Here is a 25,494-nt window from a genome sequence, read left to right as displayed (position 1 = left end):
TGAAGCCAATTGCTATGTAGGCTCTAGACTAACTGACGCCAAGTAGCTATGAAATGCCATACGCTGGACACCATAACTCATACCCTATAGTTCAACAATGTTTAGCCAATCACTAACCAATGTTATTTCTGTAAAGCAGTGAGAATTCCTGTCAAACAGCTTTGTATTAACCCACACTTTGTCCCGTTTGCCTTTGAAAGCCTGCTTGCAAAAAAGGCAGAATGGAGCACATTACTCAAGGCAACTTGGAAGTGTGTCCCAGGCTGCAGTCCTCAACCTTGTCCCAAATAAACTACATTAATTTTGCCTCAATTTCTTTCTTTAGGTTGACATTACACAAATCTAGATAGTTTACCTTACTACACACCTAGGCTATATGGTACTGCCTATTGCTGCTTCTAGGCTACAAACCTGTACAGCATGTTACTACATTGAATATTATAGGCAATTGTAACACAATGGTAAGTATTTTTGCATCTAAACATATGTAAACATAGGAAAAGTACAGTAAAAATATGGTATGCTAATCTTATGGGACCACTGTGGTATATGCAGTCCGTTGTTGACCAAAACATCATTATGAGGCATATGATCGTGTTTCTATTTTTCATTTAAAGCACTTATTTCTCTTAATCATGTTATGGGGTAAACAGTTATTAGATAGAAACAATCTAGGTAAAAGTCTTGTTTGGTTTGTTGCACAAGCAAATTTTATTCTAAATATTCACAAGTTCTATATTAAGCAGCACCAAAAGTAGACACATTGGCTGTTTCTCTTATACTCTTAATTTCTCTTCCCATGATTTCAGCATCATTTCTATATTAATTTATCAATTATGGTTTCAACCACATTTTTATCCTTCTCATGGAGGATCGCACCAATATTCTCCAGTGTACTTACCTCACAAAGAGAAAATCTAATGCATATATATGAACTTCAGTAGGGAGGGAAGCATGAAGCCTTCAGTATGTGTCTGGAACCCTAAAGCTGTTTTTGTTCATCCCGTCATGAGAAGGTCATGCATCAGTGGAACATAGAACCAGAGTCAAGGTTTAATTCCCTGATAATTATTGAGAAATTTTGATACAAACTCATCTAAAGGTCTATTTAAAACATTCAAGTTAAAGTATATGTAAAGGTAACATTATATTTTCATTTATCTTTTCTAATAAGGACAAGTATATAAGTAAATTAATTTGCTTCCAAGTGCAGCTTTGGCTTCTTCTCTTACATTATTTTCCAAATAATTAGTATAGTAGCCTCTCCTTATTCACAAGGGAATGTTCCAGGATCCACAGTGGATGCCCAAAACTGTGATTAGTACTGAACCCAATCACTGTCAATAGGAACATGTTTCTGTTCATGTCTTTCACCCACAAATTTAATACCTTTTCCATCTTAACTAAGCACTTATCTTGCACTTTGACCATAGATTTTGCAATTTGAGGTGCTACAGCAAAACTAGCATGAATTTCTTTTTCCTTCTTCACAATTTCATGGATAGAAGACTTGTTCTTATTGGATATCTTAGTGACCTCAGCATATCATATTTTTTCTTTCCTTATTAAGTCAAGAACTTTGATCTTTTCACTTAAAGGAAGCATTTTACGGATTCTCTTTGGCATACCTGAATTGCCAGCCTCACTACTCTTGTACTTTGGGCTGTTATTAAATAAAATAAGGATTCCTTGAATACAAGCACTGTGTTACTGCAACAGTAGATCTGATAATGGACAAGGCTACTAAGTGGCTAAGGAGTAGGTAGCATAGACAGCATGGATACATCAGGCAAAAGGATGATTTATGTCCTGGGTGGGATGGAGCAGGACAGTGCAAGATTTCATCACCCTACTCAGAACAGTGTGCAATTTAAAACTTATGAATTATTGTTTATTTATGGAATTTTCCATTTAATAGACCATGGTTGACCTCAGGTAACTAAAACTGCAGAAAGCAAAACTGAAGCTATAGGGTGGGGTTAGAGGGTGGGGATGACTACTATAAATGCTATTTTCATTTTTATTTTCTTGTCTGATGCTTTTATTATTAAAAAATGTTAAATCATACAGAACATTTGAAAGAGTAACACAATGTAACAGATATTCTCCACCTAGGTTCAATAATGGATAACATTTTGCTACTTGCTTTAGCTATACATCTACGTATATTTTTTGCTCAAGCACCCTTAAATACTTCAGCATGCATCTTCTGAGAACGAGATAGTCTCCTAAATTACCACAATCACATTGACATGCCTGGGAAAATTCATAGTGATTTTACAATACAGTATTCTCTACTATCCAGTTGGTAATCAAGTTTATCAAATTGTCCCCTCAAAATATTTTTTAAAATAGAATCCAATCAAGATTTAACATCACATTTGATTATCGGGTCTCCTTACTCTCATTAATCTAAATATTATTTCCCCAGGACACTGACTTTTTAGTTCAGGGCAATTGTCTTGTAGAATGGCCTACATTCTGGGGTTTTGTCATAGATAAATATTTTTTGTTAGGAATATCTCAAAGGTTCTTCTGTGTTCTTCATATTTGCATCCCAGCAGGAGGCATAAAGACCATGTTGTTCCAGCACTAGTGATGCCAACTTTGGTTTCGTTACTTGGTTAAGGTGGCGAATGCTGGATATCTCTATTATAAAGGTACATGTTTCCTGTTGCAATTAATACGCAATATGTGGGTTGGTTATTTGGTGCCATGTCAATATCCTGTTTTCCAATAATCTTTCTTTGAATGGTTTTTAGCACCCATTGATGCTATCATGAATAAGTTATTATATTGATAGTTGGAAAAGGTGATTTTGTAATTCCATCACTCCTTTTACTTTTATTAGCTGGGATTCTTATCCTTTTAAAAGAGCCTCTCTCTCTCTCAATCTCTCTCAGCCCCTCCTTCTTTCTATCTCTTTTCCTCCCTCTCTCTCTGGCACTATCATCTGAACATGGAGTTTATTCTATGTATTATGTTCAGTTACAGTAATATATATTTTGTTGCCCGTACTGTCCCAAAATGGCCCGTGGGAGCCCACTCAAATGAGCTCTGTGTGCTACTGGGCATGCCCCCATATTGGCCCATGAGAACTTGCTTGTTTTCTGACTCCTGTGTTCTCCCAACCCCAGACCTGGTATTAGCCATTCTTCCAAGGAACCCTGGTTACTTTTAGTATAGAATAATATTTAGAGACCAAAATTTGGGTGTTAATTCTATTCCTAGATTTTGGGGTGTCGTCTGTTTCTAGGCTCTTTTATTGTATAGACCTAGGAAATATGCATCTTAAAAATCATGAGGTTATGTTGATATTTCCAGTTCAAATTTTCATTATTGGCTTTTGTCTTTACTTCCTTTACTTTACTTGTCTCTGCTCTTATACTATAAGTCTTTATTATTAATAGTAACATATTTACTTGTTTTCTACTATAATATACATAAGTTTTAAAATTAAAATAGAAATATTATTAGTAACAACAAACCTACTACATTTTTGTGCTTTCAATAGACTCCTCTAATAATATGCAGTCAGCATACTATGTTTAAACATTTTGGAAATAATTCTTTATGTCATGATATAGCCAATTATAGTCATGATAAATTAGGTTCATTTATTTCCATTTGAGTACAAAGCAATTTTTTCTTTTAATTTAATTCAATTTTTGATTATGTAAAACATTTACATGGTTCAAAATTCGAAACTATATAAAAGGGTATACTTGGAGAAATCTTATTTCCATCCCTGTCTTCTTCATCCTGTACTTCCATAAGTACCTATTTTTAATATTAATAGTTTCCTGTTTCTTTCAACATTGTGACTGTATAGCACTCCAGTGTGTACCTATACCATAGGTTAATCAGTCCCCTCTTGACAGGTGTATGCATTGATTCTAGACTTCTGCCATTATAAATAATGCCGCACTGAATAACCTTGAGCAAAGTGTGAAGATATGTCTTTAAGGTAGATTTATGGATAAGAAGTTGCTAGATCAGAAGGTGAGGGCATATGTAGTTTTGTTAGAAATCGCCCAAGTCCCCTCTAAAATGTCATTTGCATTTTATACTGTCATGATCCAATGAATGAGAGTGCTTTTTTTAATATCTTGTCATCAAAGGTATTGTCACATTTTTGGATTTTTGCTAATCTGAAATTGTACAGTGTGTACAGTCATCCCTTGGTATCTGCAGGGAGTTGGTTCCAGGACCTCCATGGACACCAAAATCCTCAGTTGCTCAAGTCTCTTATGAAAAATGACTTAGTATTTGCATATAACCTACACATATTCTCTTGTATACTTTAAATAATTTCTAGGTTAATTATAATACCTAATTCAATGTAAATGTTATGTAAATAGTTGTACTGTATTATTTTAAATTTGTATTTTTTTATTATGATTTTTTTGTTGTTTTTTTCCCAAATATTTTTAATCTGTGGTTGGTTGAATCTGCAAATGTGGAACCTGAGGAGATGGAAGGCCCACTGTACTTTTATTCACTTTTTTCTATGAGTGATATTGAACATCTTGTCATACATTTAAGGAACATCTTCCTTTATTTTTCTGTGAGCTTCTAGCTTCCTGCATTGGACTGCCCCTTCCCTCTATGAATGCCATTCTTACCCACTTGGTCTAATTATGGACATATTTTCAAAACAGTATTTTAACTTTAATTTTTTCCTTCCCACCAAATTATTTCCAACTATAATAAATATTAACCACCTGGTATGTGATCTTTGTCTCTCTATGCTCAAATAATCATATATATGTCCTTTCATTTTTAAAAAAGAAGTAATATTACTTATTTTCAGTATCTCAACATTTCTTTTCTCTCTTGATGATGTATCATTGGCATTCCCTCCAAGTCAACCAGTATAGTTCAATGTGTCCTTTTTAATGGCTATATAATATTCCACAGTATGAATTTGTGATGCTTTGTTCAAACATTGCCCTGAAGATGTGCATTCCTTTTGTTTTTAGTGTTTTGCTACTGCAGACTTTGCTACCATAAATATCCTGGTACCCAGTCGCTAGATTACCCAGTCGCTAGATTACCTAGTCCTTTAGATTAGCCAAGCACAGGTTCCATCCAAGCACTGGGGAAAGAAGGATCTATTGCTCCTTTTCCCTGACACTTAGATTTGGGCTTGGAGGAAAGAAAAAGTGTTACTTAGGCCGATTTCAGGTAGAAAAAGGAGTCCCATATGAGATACATTCTTTGGAGAACTACTTTGGATTTTGAGGCCCAAACCCTAAACTATAATGGAATGTTGCCTTATCTAGCTTAGTCTACTTTCTACATTTATCTCCCCAAGATAGTTGTTTTCAACTGGGGGTGACTTTGGCCACCCCTCCCCAAGGGAATATTTGGCAATGTTTGGAGACGTTTTGGTTTTTACAACTGGGGGTTGGTACTAACACAGCAGGTAGGAATCAGGGATGCTGTTCTACATATCACAATGCACAGGACAGCCCCCACCACAGAGAATTATCCAGTCCGTATGTCAATAGGGTCATTTTTGAGAAACCCTGTCACAGTGAATTCACAGGGAAATTGAATGGTTGAGAATAGAATCAGAACATCATGGATCATCTTGGTTATAACATCAAATACCAACTTAGTATCTCCCCATAATTGTACCCCAATTTAAGTATAATATACACCAACCCATCTCACAGCCTTAGTTTTCAACAGAAAGATCAATCAACAGTTTATTTAAAGACTCAGGATCAGTTGGGATCCCTTCTGGTAATTAGCTGGAGGACTGGTTAAGATGTATATATCCTAGACTAATTTCCCGTGTTTCACAACATTCATTTTATGTGGCTCTGCTGGATTGAGGTATGTGTTTCTAATTCCATCAGCTTTTTCTTTGGTATCAAGAACCAAATGGGAAAACATTAAAAAGGACAATATTCTGCGTGCATGACTTACAGCATTCTGTTTTGTCCTTTGGTATTTTTCTTGTTGTGACAACACCTTCCTGGATGTCATGCATAACCCACCTGCAGTTGTATAACTCTGAATGTAAGTTGTATGAGAAGGATGAAGATGGAGGAAACGGAAAGAAATTGATTTATAGCTTCTTTAGAAAGCAACATGCATGCAGTGTATGGAAGGCTACTTGGTTTTCTGATTGATTTAAACCCAGGGTCTCTGAACAAGAAGTGGGCAATGGAGGAAGTGGTGAAATATCTACTTACAGTTTTTTGAGATGATAGACTTTCTTTTCCAAGCAGCAAATCATATGTCAGCATGAGCCATTATTTATAATTCTCATTTTAGCCCCATAAATCTTATAATTAATGGATATTTCTTCCTAATTTTGGCAAAAAAAGTTGTCTCTCAGATTTGATAGTTGTTGTTATTACTTTTTGTCTCTTTCTAGATATTTTAATGGGAAATTAGGAAAGTCTGGGTTGGACCTCTGCTTAAAATATATCTTACTTAATGGTGACCTTAGCTAGAATAAATTGTTCTGAGTTAATTATAATAAAAATCTAACCATGGCTTGGTGTGGTGGCTCATCCCTGTAATCTCAGCACTTTGGGAGGCTGAGGTGGGAGGATGGCTTGAGGCCAGGAGTTTGAGACCACCCTGAGCAACATAGTGAGACCCTGTCTGTACAAAAGAAAAAAAAATAAAAGAAATCAAATTTGTTCAAAGTCTTCACTTGCCAAGATTGGAAAGAAGTACAAAAGGATCCAGCTATAACAAGGCTCTAAGTCTCATACATTTCAGGAAAACCAGGAAGAGGTCATCCATCTGCCTGTGGTTGCCTCTAACATTTCACTATTTAAGACTGCATGTCAATTTAGGGATAAGATAACAGTTGATATTAATAAAATTGAAAGCCAAAAATATTAGAACGGATAAATGAATCCAAAATGTAGATAACCTCCTAGCATTTTTAAATGGGTAAGTAAGATGCAGAGAAGAATATGATTGTAAAACATTTGTGAATTTTGTAAAATGATCAATGGCTAAAACCCCTGCTATGTATATATGTCTAGATGTATATTTGTATTTGGATATGATTTTGTGACCTTATAATTTTGAGGTGCCAGGAAAACAAGCAAATAAACGAAAACTAAAACTATCAGAGGAGCTTGGAAGAAAAACAAAGTACTACATTAAAAATGATCATGTGGGCCGGATGTGGTGGTTCATGTCTGTAATCCTAAAACTTTGGGAGGCCAAAGAGGGAGGATTGCTTGATCCCAGGAGTTTGAGACTAGGGTGGGCAACAGCAAGACCCTGTCTCTAAAAAAAAATAAAAATTAGGTGGGCATGGTGGCACACGCCTGTAGTCCCCGATACTTGGGAGGCTGAGGCAGGAGGATGGCTTGAGCCCAGGAGTTTGAGGCTGCAGTGAGCCATGATTGCACCACTGCACTCCAGCCTGGACAACAGAGTGAGACCCTGTCTCTAAAAAAAAAAACAAAAGATCATGTCTCAGTGTCTCCTATTTAGAAATTTTTTTATATATGAATATGTGTTTATTCACATATAAAGTGGTACTAGAAAGAATAGTCACCAAAATATTAATGAATATTTATCTCTAGTTGGTGGTTTTTAGATGACTTTTACTTTTTCTATATAATTTTATGCTGTTCTGATTCTGTGTAATAACTTATTGTTAGTATAATCATGAAAAACTATTTTTGTTGTAAAACCTCACTCCCACTTCTGCATGCAAAAAATATTACAAGTTAGATAAAAAGGCAAAAGACCAGTTGGCAATGCCCTTTTACAACATACATGGTAAATGGGTTAATTTCTTTAATACCCAAAGAGCTTTTAAATAAATCCACAAGAAAAGTTGAAAACTCCAATATAATTTAGGTGAAAAGCATAAATTGGTAGTTTATGGGAAAAAATACAAATGGTAAATATACAATATATGAAAAGACGCTAATTTTTTTTTTTTTTTTGAGACAGAGTCCCGCACTGTTGCCCAGGCTAGAGTACTGTGGTGTCAGCCTAGCTCACTGTAACCTCAAACTCCTGGGCTCAAGTGATCCTCCTGCCTCACCCTCCTGAGTATCTGGGACTGCAGGCACCTACCATCACACCTGGCTAATTTTTTATATTTTAGTGGAGGTGGGGGGTCTCACTCTTGCTCAAGCTGGTCTTGAACTCCTGAGCTCAAATGATCCTCTCACCTCAGCCTCCCAGAGTGCTAGGATTACGGGCATGAGCCACTGCCCCATCCTCTAATTTCTTTTAATTAAAGAAATGAAATTAAAATTAGAGTTCATTTTTCCCACTTAGAATATTGGTAAAGATTAAAAAGTTTAAGCATCTTTGAGGATGCAGGAAAACAGATACTCTATGGAATATAAATTGGTGTGAGTTTTTAGGAGTAATTTCATAATATCGTAAAGCATTTCAATGCAAATTTTGGCCTAGCTTTTTCACTTCTAAGATTTTATCCCATAAAAGTACTTAAATGAATATAAAAAGATAGTAGTATAGGAATGCTCATTGTAACATTTGTGCATATAATATATATGTCAGCAAAACAGTCAAACTGGAAATAACCTGCATAGCTTGTATATCTCTCAACATGGCACTGATTAAATTATGTGTACTTGTCCCTGGTTATCCATGGGGGATTGGTTCTTGGACTCCCTGAGAATACAAAAATCAAGGATGCTCAAGTCCTTTATATAAAATGGTGTAGTATTTGCATGTAACATATGCACATCCTCCTGTAGACTTTAAATCATCTCTAGATTACTTATAATACCCAACAGAATGTAAGTGATATGTAAATAGTTATCTGTATTGTTTAAGGAATAATGACAAGGAAGAAAAAGTCTGTACATGTTCAGTACAGGTGCAACCATTCATGTTTTTTCCCAAATATTTTTGATCCCAGGTTGGTTGACTCCACAGATGCACAGAACACATGGACACAGACAGCCAACAGTATATTCATAAAATGAAATTTCATGGCTAGGCACAGTGGCTCACGCCTGTAATCCTAGCATTCTGGGAGGCCGAGGCAGGAGGATTGCTCGAGGTCAGGAGTTCGAGACCAGCCTGAGCAAGAGTGAGACCGCTGTCTCTACTAAAAAATAGAAAGAAATTATCTGGACAACTAAAAATATATAGAAAAAAATTAGCTGAGCATGGTGGCGCATGCTTGTATTCCCAGCTACTCAGGAGGCTAAGACAGTAGGATTGCTTGAGCCCAGGAGTTTGACGTTTCTGTGAGCTAGGCTGATGCCACGGCACTCTAGCCCGGGCAACAGTGCGAGACTCTGTCTCCAAAAAAAAAAGAAATTTCATATAGCAACTAAAAAATGAGTCTGGTCTCTGCATACTGATTTGAAAAGAGTTTCCTGATATGTTGATAACTGAAAAAAAAAAGTTTCAAGCTTGTTTTTATGCTTTTCTGCACTTAATGTAATAGAATGTATGTCATCAGGTAGAAAAAATATATGTGCTTGTATATGCGCAGACAACTTCTGGAAAGATATAGAAGGAATTGTTGATAGTGATTATCTTCTGAGAATTAGGTTTAAAGTAAATGAAGAGAGGGGGGAGGAGTTTACTTTTTACTCTACCCCTTCCATACTTTTGGAATCCCCCACCCTCAATATTTTATTATAAATAACTTCAAACATCCAGAAAGTTTAAAAAATGTGTTTACCACCTAGATGCTATAATTAACATTTTGCATACTTGCTTTAGCACTAAATTAAAAAAAAAAAAAACCAAACCAAGGACGATGAATTATTTTTACAATATACTTAGTAAGAAATGAAAGAGTTTAGCAAGAAGAGTGTATGAGACTAATGAAAGAGTAAAATAAAAAAGTACATACATCTGCTGAAAGAGAAGACTAAATAGGATAATGTGATAAATGTCAGCAGCTGTTGAGTACAAAGTCCAGTGTAGCAGTTCTGGTCAAGGGCAGAGCAAAGGAGGCTCTGAACCGTAGCGGGGGGTTCCTGCCTGCAGTTCCTCAGGCCTCAGGTCAAGGGGGGATGTTCCTAGAACAGGAAGCTTCAGGACAGGTAGCTTTTTGGCTCACATGAGAGGTTTGTGGCTGAAACACACACTCTGGTCTCTAGACCTCTAAGCCTCTGCTTCTCAGACTTTAGCGTGTATTATTAACCACCAGGGATTTCAGGGGAATTTGCTGAAACTCATTTAACTCCCAGGAGCTCTTATCTTGGCTCTCACAAAAAGTGTTGCAAAGCAGTTAGAATTTGGGTGAAGCCTAGAGGGCGGAGTTTGTTTTTGTTTTGCTTTGTTTATTTTAAACTTCCTAGTTATTTAACATGGAGTTATTCTTCTGTCTGTAAATCTTGATTTAATAGAAAAGAGTTGGACTCCAGAAATCTAAATTTCTGAATTCTGAAATCTGAATTTTTAACAAGCACCCCAGTTGATTTCATTGCAGGTAGGTGTTGCAAAATATGGTCGTTTTCTAAGGATGTGGTTGGTCTATTTAGCCTTCTTGAAGATCCGGGTGCTCCGAGAATCTACAGCATTGCTTTGCCAGGAATGCCTTTCTTCTCAAATAGCTAGGACATATCTTCTAAAGGAGCTTAATTACTAAACTCCTCAGATAGTTGACCATAAAGAGCTTTAACTTGGTGTAGATAAATTATCTTACTCAAGTGTTGTAAACCACTTTGGACTTGGGTGGGGCCTCGAGAGAGAAAATTCTAATTTTTTTGATGCATAATATTTATACATATTTATGGGGTACATGTGAAATTTTGTTACATGCATAGAGCGTGTCATGATCAAGTCAGGGTGTTTAGGGTATCCATCTCCTCCAGTATTTATCATTTCTATGTGTTGGGAACATTTCAAGTTCTCTCTTCTAGCTATTTTGAAATATATGATACATTGTTAACTATTATTGATATTATTTTTAACTTCCTAGTTATTTGATTTAACACTGGTGCTATGTGCCTTTCTGTAAACCTTCATAGCGGCATCTGATGCCATTTTCTTTAACCTCTAGTTCACTGTGGTCTTCTAAATACATGTATTTAATTCTTCACTTTTCTAAAGGAGAAAAGTCTACAAGTCCTTTTTCCTGGTGTTTTTCTTGGGAAGCGTCTTCCTACTGCTATCGCAGAGTATTTGAACTCTCATCAATTTCCTTGTGACTTCTGTGGAATGTGCTGGTAGAACTGCAGCTGTTACTTCTTGTACTTAGAACAGGTTTTCCTCCCCTGAAGGATTAATAGGGAAGCAAACTATTTGCAGTTGCTTCTACCCCACCTCTGACAGTTCTTTAACCCCGAGAAAGAACCATCTCAGAGTTTCTCATTCCTTCTCAGAGTGACAATTGTGAGTTCTTCTTGGCTATTCTTTTTACCTTCTCTTTTTCCATCTCAGCCTTTCAATTTGAGCTGAGAAATTTGTTTCTATGGTGGCCCATTAGCTAACAGAAAACATGCTGCACCAAGTAATGAGTAACTTAATGTTTATTAAGTTTAAAAGGACACAATAAGCGTTTCTTGAGCTCCTTCTGTGCATTAGGCGTTGTGCTAAATGCGGGAGACATGAGTGAGAAAGAGGGGAAAATGGCAGCCAAGTCTCCAAAGAGCCTTGACAAATCCAGGTTGAGAATGTCCCATCTGACAAGGAGCTGTCTAAGTAAAAGCCTGGAAGTAAATTCGAAGAATGGAGACTATTCAGGTATGCTTGGGATCCAAGGTGCTTGGTGAGAAAGAAAAGCTTCTTTGAGTGCTACTGTTAAAAATCTGAATATTATCCAATAGGAAATTATTTCTTTTAAAAATTAAGATATGGGAACTCATCATTCTAGTGTAGAAACATAATAAATAAAATAATGCTTCCATTTTCTTTTGTAATTGGCTTAGGTGAGGAAAGTGTGAAAAGAGGCAATAAGGGTGGAGATGATAAAAGGAAAAAAATTCAAATTGATTCATGGTCAGAAAATAAGAGGTATCAGCAAAGAGAAAGCTCCATAGAGAAAAAGGTTGACGGACACATATCCTAAGGCCCTAGAATAGTGCCTGGCTCATAGTAGGGGCTTATGAAATACAGTCACACATGGTAAATAATGGACTGAATATATGACAGTGGTCTCATAAAATTATAATGGAGCTGAAAAATTCCTATTGCCTAGTGATATCATAGCCATAATAACATGTAGGCCTAGGCTATGTGTGTGTTTTTGTCTTAGTTTTCAACAAAAAAGTTTAAAAAGTAAAAACAAAAAAATTTGAACACAGAAAAAAGTTTATAGAATAAGGATACAGAGAAATATTTTTGTACCTCTGTACAATGTGTTTGTTTTAAGCTAAGCATTATTACAAGAGTCAAAAGTATTAAAAAATTTAAGTTTATAAAATAAAAAATGTACAGTAAGCAAAGGTTAATTTACTATTGAAGAAAGAAAAATTTAAAAAATAAATTTAGTGTAGTATAAGTGTACGGTGTTTATAAAGTCTACAGTAGTGTAGAGTAATGCCCTAGGGCTTCGCATTCACTCGCCACTCTCTGACTCACCCAGAGCAACTTCCAGTTCTGCAAGCTCCTCTCATGGTAAGTGCCCTGTACAGGTGTACTATTTTTTATCTTTTATACCATATTTTTACTATACCTTTTGTAAGTTTAGATAAAATATTTATCATTGTGTTACAGTTGCCTACAGTATTCAGTACAGTAACATGCTGCCCGTGTTTGCAGTCTAGGAGCAATAGGCAATGCTGTACAGCCTAGGTGTGTAGCAGGCTGTACCATTTGGGTTTGTGTAAGTCCACTCTATGATGTTCCCACAGTGAAGAAATTGCCTACTGATGCATTTTCAGAATGAATCTGCATGACTATAGTTATTAAATGAAAAAAAATCATAGATTATAAAACGAAAATAGGGAGATGCACATGCAAAGATGTAGAAAGCAAGAAAAATATTGCGAGAGGCAACTAATGCAGATAGAAATACCCATATTCACAGGAAGCAGGTTGGAAGGGACACAGGGAAAGAAGTAAGGGATTGGGACTCAGAGAGGCTTATACATTTATGCCAACTTCTAATCAGCAAATGACTGTCTGTATGTACTGTGTCTTAGATACCATGCTGGGTATGTGATGTTGTCCTGGGGGGAAAGTCACTCAACCTTTTTGTGTTTAATCTGTTAAAAAAAAATAGCTAATAGTGCTGAAAGGAAATGGAATCAAATATAGTATGGTAAAATGTTAAGATCTGATGGAGTTAGATGGTGGATACATGGAATTTTTGCTGTACTAGTCTCTAAGTGTATGTTTGAAACTTTTCATAATAAAATCTAAAAAAATAATAGAATGGTTAATAATTGAGCATGGGCCCATCTAGGTCCCCCACCCCTACACAAGGTCCTTAGGGTTAAGATCGCCAGAGCACAGCAACAGATTGGATATGGGAGGCAAATGGGAGGAGAAGGTCGTGTTCTCTCCAAGGCCTGGTGCCCTGCTGATTAAGAGGATCATTGTGCCTAAGGGAATTGCAGGTTTGGGAAAGAAGCTAAGTTCGTTTTCTATTCATGTTGGGGGAATGCTCAAGGGAATATCTTTAGACCAAAGGAATTTTGTTTCTTATAGAATTGGGGTTTCACAAGGCACAGGAAGGAAGGAAAGGCTCAAAGAAGGGGAGAAATAGGGTGGGGAGAAGAGAGGGACCTTGCTGGAGTTGGGGGATGAGAAGAGAGGAGGGAGGGGTGGCAGGAGACAGGGCTGGGGGTCTTGGCTTCTAGTTTTGACAGTGAAGGAGGAGGAGGAAGCCCAGGAGGCTGGGATGGAAGCCCAGATCAAGGGTGTGGCAAGGATAACAGCTGAATTGCTTGAGTTATCCGGCTACAACATTCCTGGTGGAATGTTGACTTGTTGGCTTCTGGAAGGTTCTTTTGCCTCCCAGGTGCTGGGCACAGTTGCTCAGAGCAGGGTGGGTCAAACAAAGGGTCAGGAAGGAAGGAGGTCAGAGGAGAGACCTGGAGATATCAGCCCATGAAAAATGCGCTTATTTTTCTTGGCATTTGACAGGTGGACTGGATGGAATCTAGCTGAGAACTGAGCCGGTCGACAGATTCCCTCCACTCGTCTCACCATCCCATAACCGCCTCCTTTGTCTAAGGCATCTCTTGTCCATGTTTTTTTTTTTTTTTGCCTTTGGTGGACATTCTACTTCAGTGTTTTTTGCTAAATGATAGTTTAAGGGAATAAGTGTAATAACCCACTCAACTAAAGTTGTTTTTTAAATGACACAGCAGCTTATTTAATCAAAACAATTTTGTTATTATGAATTACAAAATCTTAACACTATTTTTTAGGTTGTGGAGGTGCCCAACTCATTAATGAAATTAGAGAAAGATTTTTTTGATGTCTGAGGTTATAAAGAAAATTTTTAATTTTGTCTGCATGAAGGAAGATTCCTAATGCAATGATTACTGATTTGTTTTAGAAAATCACAAATCTTCTCTATAAGATGTTTATGGCAAACAAATACTGTATCATCATGGAGTCCAAGCAAAAAATAGCATGTCCTAAAAAAGCACCAGCTGTTTAGAGCATCGTAGAGGGGATGAGAGAATTCAAGCTTAATTAATTATTATTATTATTATTTTGGTTAGAAAACAAAATCCTTAAACAAAGAGAACATTATCTCTATAAGGCACTAGCTTTTCTAAGATTCTACCACAGTAAGGCCAGCAAACATAAAGCCAAGTCTTTCACTGTGTGTTTTTTTTTTTTTTTTTTTTTTTTGAGACAGAGTCTCATTCTGTTCCCCGGGCTAGATAGCTTAGCTCACAGCAACCTCAAACTCCTGGGCTCAAGTGATCCTTCTGCCTCAGCCTCCTGAGTAGATGAAACTACAGGCATGTGCCACCATGGCTGGATAATGTTTTGTGTATATTTTAGTTGTTTGGCTAATTTCTTTCTATTTTTAGTAGAGATGGGGGGGGGGTCTCGCTCATTGCTCAGGCTGGTCTCGAACTCCTGAGCTCAAACAATCCACCCGCCTCGGCCTCCCAGAGTGCTAGGATTACAGGCATGAGCCACCGCGCCCAGCCTTTTCCCTGGTTTTTGAATCGCTTGTATAAACTTGGAAAATTACAACAGAGAGGAACTAAGAGATTTTATCTAGATAGCTGAAGTCAAAAGACTAGTCTGCTTCCTTTTCCCTTTTTTACCACCAGAGCATGCCAACCAGTGTTCTCATCTTTTATTCTTTTGCATTCAGATTGTCATCAAATCTGATTTCTTAAAAATACCATCTATTTCTTATGATTCTTCAATATCAATTGCAATCAAACTTTAAAGCTTGTTTATAAGTGATAGGATGAGCAGCTTAACAGTAAGAGTGAAACTTTATTGAATACCAGAAGCTATCCTAAGCATTGTGTACACACTATTCTTTTTCATCCTTATAGCAACCCTCCAACAAGGTACTATTATTATTATCATCATCATTGCAGTTTTACAGATGAGGAAACTAGGGCTTAGAGCAGTGGTTCACAGCTGTGGCTGCCCATTAGAATTGTTTGGGGAACTCTTAAAATTATCAATGCTCAGGCCGTCATTCACCTGGACCAATTAAATCACAACCTCTGGAGGTGGGACCTGGGCTTTAGTAGTTTTTAAAGCTCCCCAGGTGATTACAAAGTGCAGTGAAGGATAGAATCACTGGCTTTTAGGGCAATTAATGAACCAGCACAAGGTTACAGGGCTGATTGAGTGATGGAGTTGGGTTGGAATCTAGGTTGGTTAGACTTCAGAGCCTCATTTTAAGCTCTCTACTATATTGCCTCTCAAGATATATTTGTTTTAAAACAAAAAACAAGGCAATTAATATTTGTATTTTCATATTTTATATAAGTATGGAAAAGGGCATAAAGGGTATATAGAGCTATGAGTGATAGTAAAACATACAGCAGTATAAAAACTACACAAATTTCAAAATAGAACACTGCCCTGTATACTCTTCCATGATCATAACTTTCTGTCTTCTCCCTTTAGGAATCTTGTATCCTGATTTTTATGATATTTGTTTTTTGCTTCTCTTTATGCTTTACCACTTATCTATGCTTCTAAAAACAATACTGTGAAGTTTTGCCTGGTTTTGAACTTTACATGTAAAGATTCATACCATATGTATTATTTTGTGTCCAGCTTTTTTTATGCTTGTGAGATTCATCTATGACATTATGGTTATTGTTGCTCATGTTCGTTGTGATGTGGCATTTCATTGCATGAATGTATTATAATTTGTCCACTTGATTGATGATAGATGTTTGGGTTGATTCCAATTTGCAGCAATGGTAGCAAATTTCCTGTTGCATGTGCACGTGAGATTCTCTAGAAGCTGATTTGTTATAGGTTATGCCTATATGCTGGTTTGCATGTTTTTAAATTGGCAAGTAAAAATTGTATATATTTATGGTATACAACATGTTGTGATATATGTATAAATTGTGGAATGGATAAATTATGCTTTTGAACATATGCATTACCTCACATACTTGTCATTTTTTTGTGGTGAGAAAATCTGTCCTAGCAATTTTCAAATATACAGTATATTATTAACTGTAGTCACCATGATGTGCAATAGATCCCTTGAACTTATTCTTCCTGTCTAATTAAAATTTAGTGTCCTTTGATTAACATTTCCCCAATTCTCCCACCCACGGTGTGCCTATTTTTAAATTGATAGGTAATGCTGATCAAATTTCCAAAGTGGCTTATACTAATTTACCTTCACCAACAGTGCATAAAATTTCCTAATGCTCCACTTTCTAAGCAACACATGGTAGTGTCAGACTTTAATGTTTGCCAGTGATGTGGTTCTGAAATTATAACTCTTGGAATTTTTAATTTATATTTTTCTGACTACCAATGAGGTCTAAAATCTTTTCATATGTTTATTATCTATTTGGATTTCCTCTTTTGTGAAGTGCCTGTTTGAAAGTTTTGCCTAGTTTTCTATAGGTTGTCTGTGTTCTTATTCATTTGTAGGTGTTCTTTTTTTTAAAGTACTATCAGCATAAAAATTTATTTGAATTCAAAATTGTAGGTGTTCTTTACATACTCAGGAGTCTAGTACTTTCTCAGTAATATTGTTGCATATATTGCTGAAATATAGGATAAGTGCTTAATTTTAATAAAGTTGAATTCTTCCTTTAGGGTTAATGCTTATATATTTAAGAGATTCTTACCCTGGATTAATAATTTTCCTATATTTTAAGAACTTCATAGTTTTGCTTATCTTATTTAGATTTTCAATTCACATGGAATTATTTTTGTGTACATGGGAGAGAAAAGACTAATTTTATTTTTCCCCATATGGGAAAAATGGTCCTAGCACCATATTTTTGACAGTCTGTTCTTTCCCTTATGAGCTATAGTGTTGTTCTGTCATATATTAGGTATCTATTTGTGCATGAATCTGTTCTGGCTTCTCAATTCTGTTGCATTGGTCTATTTGTCTATTCCTGAGTAAATACTACATTATCTTAATTATTATAGATTTATAATAAGTCTTGATATCTGGTAAAGCAAGTTTTTCCAACTTTTACAAGAATATTTTGGGTATTCTTAGGACTCTGCATTTCCATAAATTCCCACACAAAGAAACTTGCTGGATTTTGATTGGGATTGCAATGTTAGTCTGTCAATCAATTTGGGTGTAATTTATATCTTTATAATTTTCAATTTTTCAAATCATAACATGGTATGGCTCTCCATTTTCTAAGAGATTTTTATATGGCTCTTTTAAGAAGTTGTATAATTTTCTTTGTATAGGCTTTCAACATCTTTTATTTGAATTAATCATATATCCTTCATATAGATAAAGTGTCATCTGTTTTAAAAGTGCTGTTTAAAATTCATTTTCTGATGATATGATAAGCTAACATAGACATGAGGACCAACACTTTGACAGGGATACTAAAAGAATAAAAAATTACAGATCATCTTACCCATGATTATAGGTGTAAAAATCCTAGAACATTTAGGTAATCAAATTGTACACTGTATAAAATAACTAATGTATCATGATCAGTTTGAATTCCTTCCAGGAATGCCAGGTTACTCTAATAATTCTAATATTAGAACCTTCATTTATTACAATTCACCATACTGACAAATAAAGGGAGGAAAAAATATCATTTCAACAGTACAAAAATAATTTTTATGAAATCAAATATCCATTCATAATTTGCAAATAATAGAAGAAAACTAGCTTAAAATCTAAAAAAGGTTACCTTTAAAAAGCACAAGGCAAACTTACCCTTAGTGATTAAAGGAGATGTTTTCTATGTTTGAGATGATTCTAAGAATGCTTTCTATTTAACATTGAAATAAAAACCCTCGCTAGATCAATTTGGTAAGAAAAAGAAAAAAAAAGGCATAATGATTTGAAGAGAAGAAATAAAGCCACTGTTTCTCACAAATAGTATTTTTTCATTGGCATTTCAAAAGAATTTATAGATAAATTAGAATTAATAAAGGAATTTAGTAAGTTTGCTTGATATAGAAATCAATATATACAAATCAATTGTATTTCTCTGTTTCTGCATCCAATAGTTAATGTAATTCTGAATTACCTAGGAATAAATGTAACAAACATTTGCAAAACTTTTAAGGACAAAATGAGAGTATTTTATTAAAATAACGTTAAAGTCCATATCATGTCCATGGATTGGAAGTCTCAAAATCATAAAAATTGCAAAGCTTCATCAATTGATCTGTAAATTTGATATAATTTAAGTCAAAATATTGACCTGTTTATTTTTGGGGAACTTGCCAATCTAGGTCTAATGTTTACATGGAAAAGCAAATATTAATAGTTTGTTCATTCCTGAAGAAGAACAAGGGAGGTAGATTGGCCTTACCAGGCAGCATGAATTATTATAAAGCAATAGTATAATGGTCTGATATATGCAGAGGCAGAGATGCACAGACAAATGAAATAGCAGTAAATTCAAAACCAGGACCATATATATATATATGAACTTGATTTAATAACAGAGCTTGCATTGAAGATAGACTTTACAATAAATAGAGCTACAAATCTGGTTACCCATGTAAAAAGATGAAATTGAATTCCTATTTATATCATATCTTCCTCCTAATGCCACATGTGTGAAAAATTTAAATGTAAAGGTAGAACTATACAACCTTTATAGGAAATTATCTTTATAAATTCAGAATAAGTTTCTTAAAGAAGATACACACACACACACACACATCTCAATCATAAGTGACTGGTAAAGTTGGCTACCCTACAATTATGAACTTACATTTACCAAGTGCCACTATAAAGAAAATGAAAAGACAAACATGGAAGAAGATATTTGCAACACATACAGCTGCCAAAAGACTAGTAAGCAGAATAAAGGAAAAAAACCCTACATATAAATAAGGAAAATAAATAAGCAGCAGAATAGAAAGACAGACAAAAGTCCTGAATGGCACCTCACAACAAAGAATTAACTGAATAGCCAATAAACACATGGGAAGATCTTCAACTTCTTTAGTTATTAGGTAAATGAAAATTAAAACACTCTAAGATACCATTTCATACACTCCACAGGGAAAAAAATTTAAGTGTGGAAGTCATGTATAAGAGTATTTATAAGGCCAGGCGCGGTGGCTCACGCCTGTAATCCTAGCACTTTGGGAGGCCGAGGCGGGTGGATCGCTCTGAGGTCAGGAGTTCGAGACCAGCCTGAGCAAGAGCGAGACCCCATCTCTACTAAAAATAGAAAGACATTATATGGACAACTAAAAATCTATATAGAAAAAATTAGCCGGGCATAGTGGCGCATGCCTGTAGTCCCAGCTACTCGGGAGGCTGAGGCAGTAGGATCGCTTAAGCCGAGGAGTCTGAGGTTGCTGTGAGCTAAGCTGACACCATGGCACTCACTCTAGCCTGGGCAACAAAGTGAGACTCTGTCTCAACAAAAAAAAAAAAAAAAAAAAAAGAGTATTTATAGTAGCCATTTTTGTAATAAGCAATATCTAGAAACAAACTGAAGTGTTCAACAATGGTAGAATGGATAAGTAAATTGTGGTATGTACAATATAGCAGTCAAAATGGAATGCACTACAACTTTGCATAACAACATGAATGAAATTCAGAAACACAATTTTGAATGAAAAAATCAGGTTCTAGAAAAAACATGTTTTCACTTATTCACAATCATAAAGCCATATTAATTTTATATTTGGTCATATAATCATATTTGGGGAAACTTTCAAAGAAAAGCAAAGGAAGAATAAAGCAGAAATTTAGGGAAGATGTTGGGTCATGAGAGGTATACCTATAGAGCTTCAAATATAATATGTTCTATTTCTTAAACTTGGTGGTAGGTACACAGTTTTTTAAACTTTATTTTCATAATATTTGTTTTAATATTCTTTATACTTTATACATATTTTATAAACATTCTCTTTATATTGATAAAATATGTTAAAAGATTATAGAAAAGAAGCACTATAAAGTACTTTTTTGGCAAAAAGATAAAAAAGCGAAAACAAAAACCAAAAAGTCTCAAAAAAAATATGTTGAGTGATAATCATTCCACAGTATTTATGCACATATACATAAAGTACAGATAGGTAGGAAAGAAACTATTAGGATTGTCTCAGTTATCTAGTATGCATAACAAACCACCCCAAAACTTAGTGGTTTATAACAACAAAACTAGTTATTCATGATTCTGCAACTGAGCAGAGCTTGGTGGAATATCTCTATTCCATGTGTTGGCTGGAGTTACATAGTTGCATTCAACTGGGAACTCATTCAGTTGAAACATTTCAGATAGCTTTACCTGCCTGTTTGCAACATTTGCTGAGCTGGCTGTGGGCCTACTGGCTGGGCTTCTGTTTTTCCATAGTTTCTTATCATTCAATGATCTCAAGAAAGGGAAAGCAGAAGCTACAAGAACTTTTAAGGTCTGGGCATCAGTGCTCTTAAATATAATACCACGGAAGTAAGATAAGAACATCACTTCCACACATTCTATTGGTCAAAGCAAGTCATAAGGCCAGCCCAGACTCAAGGCAAAGGAAATAAATTCTACCTTTTGATGGGCAGAGATGTGTGCCTACAGGAATAGGAGGACTTGTTGGAGGTCATCTCAGGAAATGATTTACCACTGGAATGGTAATATTTATGCAGCTTCCATAGTCTATTGGCAGAAAGCTGGTTTTGCCCAGTTCTTTGAATAACTTCATTTGACAATTATTATTAAATATCTACTATGTGCCAGGGACTGTTTTAGCCATGCTAAGAGGAATGAACCAAGAAACAAAAACTCTTTTCACCATGGAGCCTATGTTTGAATGATTCAGGCAATCATTCAGGTTACATGCCATTTTATACCAGAAACCAAGAAAATTTGACAAAAGGGAGAACACTTGGTTAATTTAAATAAAAGAATAAGAACATGGCCGGGCGCGGTGGCTCACGCCTGTAATCCTAGCACTCTGGGAGGCCGAGGCGGGTGGATCGCTCGAGGTCAGGAGTTCGAGACCAGCCTGAGCAAGAGTGAGACCCCGTCTCTACTAAAAATAGAAAGAAATTATATGGACAACTAAAATATATATATATATATACAAAAAATTAGCCGGCCATGGTGGCGCATGCCTGTAGTCCCAGCTACTCGGGAGGCTGAGGCAGTAGGATTGCTTAAGCCCAGGCGTTTGAGGTTGCTGTGAGCTAGGCTGACGCCACGGCACTCACTCTAGCCCGGGCAACAGAGTGAGACTCTGTCTCAAAAAAAAAAAAAAAAAAAAAAAAAAAAGAACATGCAACAGCTGCTGGCCTTACTCAATGGTCCACCTGAATCAGTAAGAACTAATAGAACAAAAGGTGCCAGAAATGTAAATCTGCTTGAGAATCCATTCGAATGAATCCAGCAAATATCTACTATATGCAAAGATCTTTACTAGCCTACTGGAGTGGGAAATTATTTTGGAAGCATTTGATTTTATTCAATTAGAATTTGTTGGATGTATTTTTGAATTGTCAAAGGAGATTAAAAAAATTAAAAACACAGGATTCCTGTCTTCATGGTAGAAACAACGTTGAGTGCTCTTACATATAATACCAGGGAAATAAGATAAGTGCCATAAGATGATATAAGTGAAGTGCTAGGGATTTTATAGAAGCCAATATTTTGTTCATTTGGGGAATCATTGTGCCTTAATGAACTAAGTAGCATTTGAGCTGGTCCTTAAAGATTGACCACATTTGCATTTGGGAGTGTGCCAGGAGGCTCAAAGGAAGACAGAACAGCTTGATGTGCCCTGTACCATCAGCTCAGGTGGTAGGTGTATCTTTCCTCCTCATTTCCAGTTGAAACAAGCTGGTGTGGGCATTAATGGTACTTCAGTGATTTCCATTTTCTACTTGAATTCCTTGTTTAAATGACCTATTTACATTACTAGTCTGGGTGACGCCTATGCCTAAAGATATCTGCTAGTTGAAAATGAACAAACAGCAGCTAGATATTTCTTATCTCTAATGGATGTTCTGAAAATCCCCTACCTTTAGCGTTTTGTGTGCAATGAATTTTTAAAAAATGAATAAAAGGAATAAAGACGATGGACACACACATCCAGTTGCTTTGTGCAAACATCATGTTACTCTTCTGTCAATGTGACTCTAAACGTAGGATATGCAGTTAGAATGTGGTTGACACAGAATTGCGTATGCCTTTTCTCTTACTCTCCTGTTTGTGAAAAACAGACTTGTGTTTGGGAGGACAAACATTTGGGGTTTCTCACCTCTTAAGGTACAGATCTCATTGGGATACTCCTTAATACAAAAGGCTAAAGTGAATCTGAATGACCAACTATGGTCATGTCTTCTCTTCTGGTGTTCTGGATTCTCAGAATATTATCTCTACTGTATCATAAACATCTATCTCTTTCTCCCTCCCTCCCTCTAATAAATATTCATCCATTCATTTGACAAATAAACATTAAATAACTTATATATCAGCCACTATTCTATGGACTTGGGATATATTTATGAAGAAAACACAAACAAAATTCATACTCTATTGAAGCTTATATTTTAGAAAATAAATAATAAACTCAATAAGTAAGAAACTTATATAGTATGTTAAAAGGTGGTAAGTGCTATGCAAAAACTGAGCAAGGCTGGGGGTGAGTGTGTAAGTTACAACTCTAAAGAGACTTTTCAAGCCACTTGAAGCTCTGACTTGGGTGGGACGTAGACAATATATATAACCTAAACATTTGTACCCCGTAATATGCTGAAATTAAAAAAAAATATGACCTTCATTAAGAAGTGAGTTAGCCTTTGATCTTGTGAGTGTAAAAGCCTTCTGGGCAAAGGGAGCCACCTGGGTTTAGACTCCCATTAGTGGGAGCTTGTCCAGGATCTTCTAGAAATAGCCCATAAGTTAGTGTGATTGGTGCACAGCGAGCAAAGGGGAGAATAGTAGGAAGGAGGTGAGAGAGGTAACAGGAACAGATCGCTTGGTGACTCATAGGACTTTGAGGACTTTGGCTTTTACCCTTAGTGAAATGGGTTAAGAGCCACTGGAAGTGACCTTCTCCTTCCCTTCTGGTATTGCTGTCATATGTTCACTTCTGCAAATGTTGTAACAAAGTATTTTGTTATTTTTGCCTTCAACATGTATAACTGTTTTGGAGGGATAACTTTTGGATTATTATTTGGATGATATATCTTGTTCCATCCTTTTACTTTCAACACATGCTGTTATATTTGAAGTGAGTTTCTTGTAGACAGCATATTAATGGTTCATATTTTTAATTCACTGTGCCAATCTTGCTCTTTTAATTGGTGTATTTATTTACATTTAAGGTAATTCTTGATATGTTGGGGCTTAAATCTTCATTTTTGTTTTTTTCTGTTGGTTTCTTCTATTTCTTATTCCTCTGTTTCTCATTTTTTAAACTTCCTATGGGTTACTTGAACATTTTTAAATATTCCATCTTGATTTATTTATAGTGTTTTTTTTAATATCACTTTGTATAGTTTTCTTAGTGGTTGTTTGGAAGTAAACATTTATTTTGATATTATTTCAAACAAAAAATAGTCGCAAGAGTAGTACAAAGAATTTACTTTTCCTTTGCTCTGATTCACCAATATTTTACATCTTGCCCTATTTGCTTTTTTTGCATTCTCTCTGATTCTCTTTATGGTATGTGTGTAAATTTTTTTGAACTACTTGAAAATAAAGCATAAGATGTCATGCTTCTTTATTTCTAAATACTACAGTATATATTTCCCAAGAGTAAGGACATTCTTTTGTAGAACCATTATCAAAATCAAGAAATTTAGCATTGATACAACAGTATCATTTACTCCACAGTCCATATTTGAATTTTGTCAGTTGTTCCAACAATGTCTTACATGACCATTTACCACTTAGTCTCTTTAGTCTCCTTTAATCTGGTGCAGTTTTTCATTTTTTCTTATGTTACTTTACCTTGACTTTTTTAAAGAGTAAAGGCAATTATTTTTTAGAATGTCCTTCAGTTTGGGTTTATTTGATGTTTTCTAAGGAAATATTCACATTATTTATTTATAATAGAAGACATTTGAAAACAATCTACACGTGACATTTTAGGTGTTTGGTTAAATAAATTAAGATATACTGTGAGATATGCAGATATAAAAATCATGGTATAGATATAATATTTAAATATTAACATAAAACTGTTGTCCTAACCTTAAGAGCAAAAGGCAATGTACAAAGTGGTCTGTATAAATGATCCAATTTTTGTAAGTAAATATATAGTTATTTACATGTGCAAATTTGCATAGAAAGTAGTCTAGAAGGAAATACACCATGTTATCAGTGATTTTCTTTGGGTATCGTTGCTACCTGAGTGATAACCTAGAGATTTTCCCCCCAGTTTTCCTTTTCAAGTTAATTATACCTCCTGTTATTCTACAATGAAGATTTCCTATGACATTTTAAAAAGAAGAAAATTCTTTCCTACAACCCCATTGTTCGTTATAGGGAAATAGTTGTGCACATTGCCATTGTATTGCAGCATGCTCTTAATAAAAGCAAACCTCTCTCAGGTTCCATTGCCAGAACTGGTTAAGTGAGTTGCTGAGAAACTGCTTTATTTTTATTTTGTAGGCATTTAGTGTTGTGTCACTGTCTTTGCTTTAGCTCAAAAATAGGTTAGAGTTGAAGCTGTGAGCCATTCCTACCAATGTAAATCACACTGTATGGCTCAACGTTTTGGGTACTGAACTTTTCTTAACATCTTATTTTTTTTCTGACTTTAGTTTCTCTTTTCTTGTACCTCACCTTAATTTTCTCATTCATTTAAAAAAATCCCATTTACTCTCCCTATTCATTTCACTTTGAAATCCTCTTGTGAATAAAGTGTGATATAAAAAAATAAAATGAACTACTTGTTAAATGACAAATTAGGATAAATTTATATCCATTAATAGACATTTTCTTATGAATCCTCACAACCATCTCATATGATTGG

Source organism: Eulemur rufifrons, chromosome 7 (assembly GCF_041146395.1).
Source record: "Eulemur rufifrons isolate Redbay chromosome 7, OSU_ERuf_1, whole genome shotgun sequence".
Classification (NCBI taxonomy): domain Eukaryota; kingdom Metazoa; phylum Chordata; class Mammalia; order Primates; family Lemuridae; genus Eulemur; species Eulemur rufifrons.
Note: the sequence above shows the minus strand (reverse complement) of the source record.